This window comes from Thunnus thynnus, chromosome 3 (genome assembly GCF_963924715.1).
Source record: "Thunnus thynnus chromosome 3, fThuThy2.1, whole genome shotgun sequence".
Lineage (NCBI taxonomy): Eukaryota > Metazoa > Chordata > Actinopteri > Scombriformes > Scombridae > Thunnus > Thunnus thynnus.
This window is the reverse complement of record NC_089519.1, coordinates 12,427,054-12,436,356: the sequence shown is the minus strand read 5'-3', so window position 1 is coordinate 12,436,356 and position 9,303 is coordinate 12,427,054. Positions and strand designations below refer to the sequence as shown.

Below are 9,303 nucleotides of genomic sequence, written 5' to 3'. Positions count from 1 at the left end.
AAAAAGATTATCAAAAAGAATAAAAAGAAAAATCAGGCGAAAGATACAAGGAACTTGAATATCAAGGCCTGACTGTGGTACTATGCTACTATGGTCTAGGTTTGGATCATGGCAGCAGCAGGCATAATTAAAGTTAAAAGAATATTGCAAAGCTGTAAATCGGTCCAAAACAGGCCTCAAAAATGAGTCTGTGTGAGTAGGGCACTTGTGATTGAGGCCACTAAGAGACATATGGCAATTTTGAAGTAGCTACAGGATTTCATGACTGAGATGGGAGACGCTGTACATTCAACACTAGTTGCAGCTTTGTGGCAGAGTGGGAAAGAGCAAACCTCTGTAGACTGAAACAAGGAGGACGCTTCTGTGATCTGATGAGACCAAAATTGAGCTTTTTGGACATTTTCTAAACACTGTGTTGGTTGTGAGCTGGCAGAGATGTACAATCCCCTCCATGAAGCCTGGCAGCGCTGTGTGGATGCCTCTTTGCAGCAGACCATAGAGGGTAGAGTATCAGATGAATACAGCGAAATACAAAGACACTCTGATGGAAAACCTACAGTCTGCACAAAACAGTAACTGCGACATCCACAACATTTATTTTCTAGCAAGACCCCAAACATCAAAGCTTAGTTCCACAGAAGTGACAACAAAACAATAATGTTACGGTGATACAGACATATTCACATAGACTCATAGCTGCTGCAAAAGTAACCTCTAATAAATTCAGTTTAATGAGGTGAATACTTATGCAGTCAAATATTTTGTGATTTATATTTCCAGTTAATTTAGATCAATTTGTAGAGATGTGAATTCACTTTGACTCTTTTTCTGTTGATTAGTGCCAAATCATTCTAATTATGTTTACTGTGATTCAGTGTTGTAAAAGAAAATTTCAAGCTGTGGATATCTTCAGTTGAGCTTACTTGCTCTCATCAGCCTTTTGTATTTTGGACACGGGACCAGCACCCCCCACTACTGCACATTGGCATCCTGCAATCTGTGAATCCCCACAGATGTTTTTCTATCAACAGATGGTAAGATGTGCAACAAGTTTGTAGAGCCATAGACAGCCACAGTATCACATTTCTATCTAACTGTCAATGGAACAACACCCTGTTATCACAAACAGAGTGTTGGTCAACTTGTGAGGGTGAGGCAAGAAATGTTGATCTAAGTGCATCGCTTCCTTTTTTGTAAATGCTTTTTTCGTATCTTTGCTCTTGTTAACAAGCAAAGAAAAGAAAGATTTGCCTACTTTGTTTTACACATGACTGTTTATCATCATTTATGCACCCTCATTGATTTAATTAATTTTACAAAAAACATTATTCAGTTGCAGCTTCTCAATAGCCCTAGACATAAGTCATTCATATACCACTTTTCTTTATTTGCTCATTCTGTTCAGGGTCATAGGAGTTTGGGGGTACACACCCTGGACACGTTATCTATTACAGGCTAACATAAGGACATTTACACCTTCTATTTCACCTTACCTGCACATATCTGGAAGTGGGAGGAAACCAGAGCACTTTCACTCTTGTTGTAAGGCAGCATTGCTAAACACTGATCCATAATGCTACCCCTTAAAAATGGGGCATTTATTTCCCCGATATTTTAGGACAGCCAAATGATGATTCATCTTTTCAAAAGAGGAGGTTCATGGGATGTTCAAACATGTCAATATATTCTGCTGTTCACAAACAGTGTTCACAAAGGTGGGATTGACTTGATTTCTCTTAGTTGCATCTGTGGCAGAAGTAGGAAACCATGCAAATTCAAGTAAAATCAATTTTGGTTTCAGTAAAAGTCATGGTTTAGGGTCAAGCTCCAAGCTGTGCAGTGATAATATATAGATGGGTAACAAATGAAAGGGAATCCAACATACAGTGTCTTAGTAAGGTGTCACCATGTGCCAACAGAACAGCTTCACTGATTCTTGGCATTGATTCTACACATCTCTGAGCTCTTCTGGGGGGATGAACACCATTCTTCAAAAAGATATTCCCTCATGTGGTGTTTTGATGATGGTGGTGGAGAGCGCTGTCTAACATGTTGGTCCAAAATCTCTCATAGGTGTAAAATTGGGTTGAGATTTGGTGACTGTGAAGGCCATAGCATATAATTCACATAATTTTCATACTCATCAAACCATTCAGTGACCCCTCGTGTCCTGTAAATTGGGGCATTGTCATCATGGAAGAGAACACTCCCATCAGGATAGAAATGTTTCATCATAGAATAAAGATGATCACTCAGAACAACTTTGTATTGATTTGCAGTGACTCTTCCCTCTAAGGGGACAGCATAACAGAGCCACCGGATCCCCTCAGCATTCAGACCTGTACTGGTTTTTTCCTTTAATATGTCACCCGTCTGTACTGCAAGAACTTTTCATTTAATCTCTCATCTTAATATGGTGAGAAGTAAATAAAAAAGTATGACTGGTTAAATATAAAACTTGTTAGAATGTAATAGATTACATTGGCACTAAAGACTCCACCTCCAGGACAGCAAAACTACAATATAGGTCAGCCTTTGAAAGCACTGAAAAATGCTTGCTGTCTACAATTAAGGTAAGGAAAACATCTCCTCTTTTATACCAGTAGTTTGTATTGAGTAATGTTTTCATCTTCTTCATAGATGCTGAAAACAAATGGTCAATTTGTACTGAAACTGTAAATTTCAAAAAGTTTGCATTTGTTCAACTGATTTTTATGTGCATGCCTTTTTCCCATCTGTTGCTTTTTGTATCTTTCATACAGATGTGGCAGCTCTTGCTCCTTTGGTGGTCATGGAGTCCTCTGTGTCTGCCATCCAGTGTAAGCTTCATTGGTACACTGTCAGTGCCAGGAGGCTCACTTTGTTCCTGGTTACAATCTGGGTGGAGAAGGCTTCAACATCGTCACAATGGAGCAGAAAGGTGCCTATGTCATCAACATTGAAACATGGAAGCTTGGCAATGGCACTTGCAGGCTATACATTAACAGCTACATGGAGAGAAAGATACAGAAGGTCCCAGTTGCTGTAGTGGACTGGAGAATCCTCCCCCAGTGCATTTTAAAGGTCTCCAGTATAGTTTATGACTCTGTTGAAACTCTTGTCAGTGATTCCACTGCATCTGTGTCCAATGATTGGAAAATTGGCCTTAATTTGACCATAAAACCCACCATCATTTTTGGGCCAATCTATGGAGGTTCCCACTCCAAAGAATCTACCTTTGCCATGCAAAAGTCAGAAGAAGACCGCTATACCTTCTTCCACCATTCTGTCCACTCTAACTTCTACCGGTGAGTATGTGAACAACTTTGACTTGATTTATTCAGTTAACTTTAAAGTGTTGTATAAACACATATACCAACACTATAGTTAATTAAGAGTGGGATGCAAATCAAGAAGACAGCAACTTTGCTTAAAACAAACAACATGGACAGTAATATCTAAATGATAGTGAATTGTGACTGACTGTAACTTATTTGATCTCTGTGTTTTACAGTTACAGACTTGCAACAAAACCTACCGAGTCATGAGTTTGAATCAGCCGTCAACTCCCCTCCTTCATACTCACGTAAAACAGAGCCATTATATCGTAATCTGATTGATACATATGGTACACATTACATCACACAAATGTCTCTGGGAGGGAAAATGAAGGCAGTCACTGCTGTCAGGACCTGCGAGGCAACCATGAATGGACTGTCGACAACAGAAGTCAGTGACTGTTTGTCAGTTGAGACCTCGGCTAACTTTGCACATCCTGACAGTATTAAGTCAATGATGCAACACTGTGAGGCAAAGAAGAAGAAGCTCTCTATCCGAAGTTTCAGCAGCATATTTAAGTTCAGTATTTATGATGAGGATACCTACTGGAATAGCGATAAGCTTGGTCAATGCTCATTTGATCTGCGTAGAGGAAACATGTCAGACAGCTACATGTTAAATCATGGTACCTTCTTCTTTTCCTACATAGTAGAGTGTCCACCAAGTCTTGGTGGTCAGCATTGTCAAGAGTACATACCCACCCCTCTGAATTCCTCTTCAGAGGAAAGCATTATGCTGAATCAGTCAGGTTGAGGCCAGTTATTGATGTGACAGGGAACAATGACTGATATTAAGATTTGGTTTTAAGATGAATGTATTTCAGAAGTTGTTCGAATCCATTTTTGCTTTTAAAATTACTCTTCATTTTCTTTGACTTCTGTGTGCAAAAATAATTTCATATCTTCATAATGCAGTTTTTTTGCTTCTTTCTTTTTGACATGTATGTTACAAAATCTGCCAGTAAAGCATCAACAACGACAATGCAAGTGTCTGTGGAATTTTGTATTTTAAAAGGTATTGTGTATTTCTGAATTGTATATCTATTGCTCTAAACTTGTTTCTGGTGGCCATATACAGATTTCTATCCTTCAATTTTAGTTAAGAATGAGGGTACGGAAACTGATGCCAGTCAATGTGTGAATGCAGTTGTTTACTTAGTTTACTTTAGTTTTCAGGCTTTTACCCACAACACTAATTAAATTATCTGTATGGAACAAATAACTTGTGGATTTTGAACAAGACAACACAGTGTATCTGTGTGTGTATGTGTGTGTGTGTGCATGTGTGTGTGTGTGTGTGTGTGTGTGTGTGTGTGTGTGTGTGTGTATGTGTGTGTATTACTCATGTTGTAGGGACATAAATCTCTTTACATAGTCACATTGTGGGGACTTTCCATCCTTTTGGATACAAAAAGCAAGTCCCCATAACATAAATCATTAAATTTCAGGGTGAAGACTAAGTTTAAGGTTAAGGTAAGGGTTAGTGTAAGTCTCATAGGAATTAATGTAAGTCAATGTAATGTCCTCTGAAATGATCAAAACCACTGTGTGTGTGTGTCACCATCACACATACACAGTTGTAACTGTCACTGATGCATGCTAAAGTAGCAGCATGCATCAGTTGAGCACACACTGCATTGTCCTTGGGTTGACATGCATAGAAAAAACACTGTTGAAAGTATGAAGCTGTGTAATACCACAAGGGAGTATTAACTGTAAACAGGCGATATGATCACACCCACGCACCACAATGTGTCATTTTTACATTTTGGTCTTTGTACAGCTTAAACAAATGAGATGAAACATTTTAAGAGTGTTAGTGAGCTTAAGAAGTGCTGGTAGGCTTTTTCTTGCCTTTAGACAGAGCCAGGCTATCCCTGTCTCCCTGTTTTTAGTCTTTATTCTAAGTTAAACTAACCAGCTGTCTGTGGTAGCTTCATAGCTACTGTGCAGACATGAGAGTGATCTCAATGTTCTCATTTAACACTTGGCAAGAAAGCAAATAGATGTATTTCCCCAAAATATCAGGTATAATTTATTTAAATTTATCAATTACTTGGCAGCTCCGTATCACGTTCTAAGCCACACCCCCTTTAAGTGATTCAATAAAATCTGAAGGATCTGATCTAAATCCCTCTTGTATGATGAATGGTAATGAAGCTTTACATTTATGTACGGCACTGAAGGTGAAGGTAAATGGTCAGGGTTGATGGCAGGATGTATGACAGTGACACCCGAAACGAGGTTTGCATCCTGAATCCCAACAAAAGCACTTTCATTGAGATAAGTGAAAGATCATGGTTTTGGTTAAATGTTAATAAACACATTGTGTCTCATGCTTCCAGACACTGAGGACCTTTTTTCTGTATTAAACCAAGACCATTATCTTTTCCTATTTTTCATTGTTCCACAAGATCTGATAGTTTGGCAGAAAATAAATGAAATATGTTGTCACTGAACAGTTTACTTATGTGTATCTTGCCAGATACATCAATTAACATTTCCTCATAATGTTGACAGAAAACATTATTGTGGCAGCATGACATTTCCTTCGAGATGCATTTTCTATTGCAATTTAGTAGTGTAGCCTATAAAAATGTAATTTCAAGGAGACAGGGTTGCCAGTAAACATACACAAGCAGATCTTTATATACTGTATGTAGACTGTAATACATAATAAAGGAAAGCAGAAGGCATCACATTAAAGTATTGAGATCCACCCCTTTATCCTCACTTTCCTCTCGCCTGCTATCAAACAATGACCCCTTTACCAGCACCCATTATTCAGACTCACTCCCTCTTCCAAAACAGGTCATCTTAGTTCTTCAACTTGACAATCTCCTGCTGGCCTGGCTTATCCACACCCCATTCCTTTCTCCTTCCCTTGCTCCTAGAAGAAAAGAGACAGAGACAAGGGGATTTGCCTCATGGTAGGTAGCTGTTTTATGTGAAGCATATGAGAAAAGAGAAGAAAGGAGAGAGGTTTTTTGGTGAGGCTTGGCAAAGAGAGCCAGGAGCCCACTTGAGGGGCAGTGGGTCTTAGAGCTGGAGGATTTGTTTGGAGAAGCCCTCTCCAGCCAAAAGGAGGATTAGCTGAGCACAGGTTCCCATGGAGCCAAGGCGAGGTGGAGAGGGCTTTTAGAGGTTACCACACCCCTGCATGACTACACATGCATGTAGACACACATGAACAAAAACATGTACACAAAACACAGAAAAACAGAACACACATATATGAAAGTTTGCACCTCAAAGGACATTTCCATGGGTACAGAAACTACTGTAAGGCATAGCATTGGCTAGTTTGCACAACCAAATGCACCAATGATTTTTACCAATGAAGCTTCTCACTACAATATGCAGGTAGTACAATGTATGGTGAAGCCAAGGTATAAACTATCACAGATGAAAAAAAAACCCAATTCTATAAAAACTTAAATGCAGTGTTTTCAAAATCAGAACAATATAATAGGATAAATCTCTTGACTAAGACTAAACTAAACTAAAACAAGTCATCATGATCTCTGATTATCAAGTTTACAGCTTGAGCTACACCTATTACCAAGATGAGTCACAGCAAAGACAATTTGCAGATATATTTGCCTGTGTGCACCACTGCTTTAGATATTCTACAGTTTTGGGTCCAGGACTTGTTCATTGTAGTGAAAATTTGCTGTTTATTATACACTGTAACTTTGATAAAATAAACTTTCTTCTCTCTCTTTACACACACACCTGCATTAAACATTACAGCTGCAAGAGGCTAGCATGAGTTGCCATTATCAAAACAAAACAAGTAACTTATTCAGCTCATTGATAAATTCCAATAAGCAGACTAACTAGTTAGTTGGAGGCATTCCAATACCATAATATAAAAGACATAGTACAGAAATAAATATTCTTCACTTGTAGTCATTTTTAATTTGGACAATCACTTCCTCCAGAAAGTCGATGGTCTGCAGAGCTGATGGCAGTGCATGGGCCAGGGAGGTTGAGCAGCAAGAAGGTCATGACCTCTGCTGAATGGGCCTTGCATAAAAGCAACATGGGTTGCCTTATCACAGAAGGAGGATGAAGATGCAGGTTGTTCATTACTTGTGGCCACTGCCATCTGCTGGCCCAGTCAAAGAATTGCATTTTGGTGAGAAACAGTTCAAGGATTCATTATAAGCTTAAGTTTACTGTAGTCTTTACTAAACGTAAAGGCATAATCTTTGCTGACATTTTCAATAAAAGTGAATAAAAGTAAAAATGTCTCAATACTTCAATATTATTAATGTTGATCAAAACTATTATTGATGGTACATGTTTTAATGTTTCGCATTTTCCCTTTTCAAATATCCCAAAAGATGTTTAGTGCGTTTGAGGTCTGAGGTGGAGAGAATCATAAAAGTAAGCCCTCCTCGCTCCCCCTTGGACCTAAAACAGTGCTGGCATATGGTGCGCCTTAAGGATGATTGATCCTGCTGAAAAATGAATTATCTTCCAAACATCTTTAAGCCAGAATGAATAACATGGCTCTGCAAGCCAGTTATTCCTCTTTTTTGGTCCATGAGAAGCTGATACTGTGCAAGTCACCAAATCAGAAACCAGGGAATCATTGCCAAACCTAAATAGATCCCCCCTCATGTTTGACTGTAGGATGTGTGCCAGTGTGTCAGCCTCTTTTATTCAGATCTACAATGTTAAATGAAAAGTTCAAACTTTGACTCAAACTTTCATGAAGTCCTCAGTGCTTAACATTTTATAATTGTTTCATTCAAAGTCAAAATGTGGTTTGAAAACTGCTACTCAGAAACCAAACTACCATTTATATATGATGTACTTGATAACAGATTTAAAGGCTCATATTATATAACATGAACATGTGCGTGTTTTTGAATCATGTCTCCTCAAATATATGTGACAGAGATTTGATGAGACCTCCCCAAATTAAATATTCAGATATATCACTGTTTTAAAAGCCTTCTAAAGACCTGGTTTTGTACCAGTAAAGTCTTTTGGACCTGACTATATATTCAGGAGCATTATTCCTTTAATAATGCAAGCATGTATTCTTTATATCATCTGTGATTTGCTGACTGAGGTAAATTCTGTCTTCTTTCTTAAACGCATTCATGTTAGTGACAGCTGATGTGTGAATGAACTTTATTAAAGTGCTGTGAAGACAATGATGGGACTTGTGTTATACACAAACCCTCATACTTTGAAATACTGTATATGTGGGTATGTGACTGTATTAGTGTAGTTTGCATGTCCTATGCCGGTAGACCCCCATGTCGAAGCAGCTGCCATGACCACCACCCCTCCCACCATCAACTCACCCAGTTTTTGTGGCTGTCCACGGCAACCTGGGAAATCTTTAGTCCCTTTCATCTCCCAGTACCACCCCAGTGGAGGACAGAACAACTGGTAGCACTACTGTCAACACCTCCCTGTACATGCCACGGACAGCTCCGCTTAGCCTTGTGGCAAACATAGCGCAGATTAGCATGCCAGCAGTTCTCTTCCCAAACATCTCTGACAGCATTAGCACATGCTAAGTCAAGGGCGTACGTGAGAGCCAGCTGTCAAGTGGAGGGAATTCCTAGTGCTTCAGTCAAGGTCGCTCCCACCATTCAAAGCAATGGTGCTCTGTCATGGCTCCCACGCTAGGTGTTAACTCGGTATCACTAACAGTTTAGCTTGGATGTCCTGGCATGTTTGAAAGAGGGTCTTAACTGGTGCTTTACATTCACACAGCAGGGCTACAGTGTGTGATTGTCACCTGTCACACAACACAGCGTCTCTTATGATGAGGTCACAGGGAAGGCAACCTTTCCAAACAATACAGTATCTATTATTCAAGGAAACAATGAGACTGATTTAAGAACACAGATGTCCAAACTTTTAAGTGCAGCTGGTCTCATTGTGATTGTGCCATGACCAGGCCTGAGAAGGGCCAAAATAAAAGTAGACCTTTTCAGTTTACACAAATGATGAAAAA

At 39.2% G+C, this 9,303-nt stretch overlaps 1 pseudogene; it reads left to right on the top strand.

Moving 5' to 3' along the window:
- The first annotated feature begins 2,762 nt into the window (after positions 1–2,762).
- LOC137180659 (perforin-1-like) lies at positions 2,763–3,291 on the top strand (annotated as a pseudogene).
- The last annotated feature ends 6,012 nt before the right edge of the window (positions 3,292–9,303 follow it).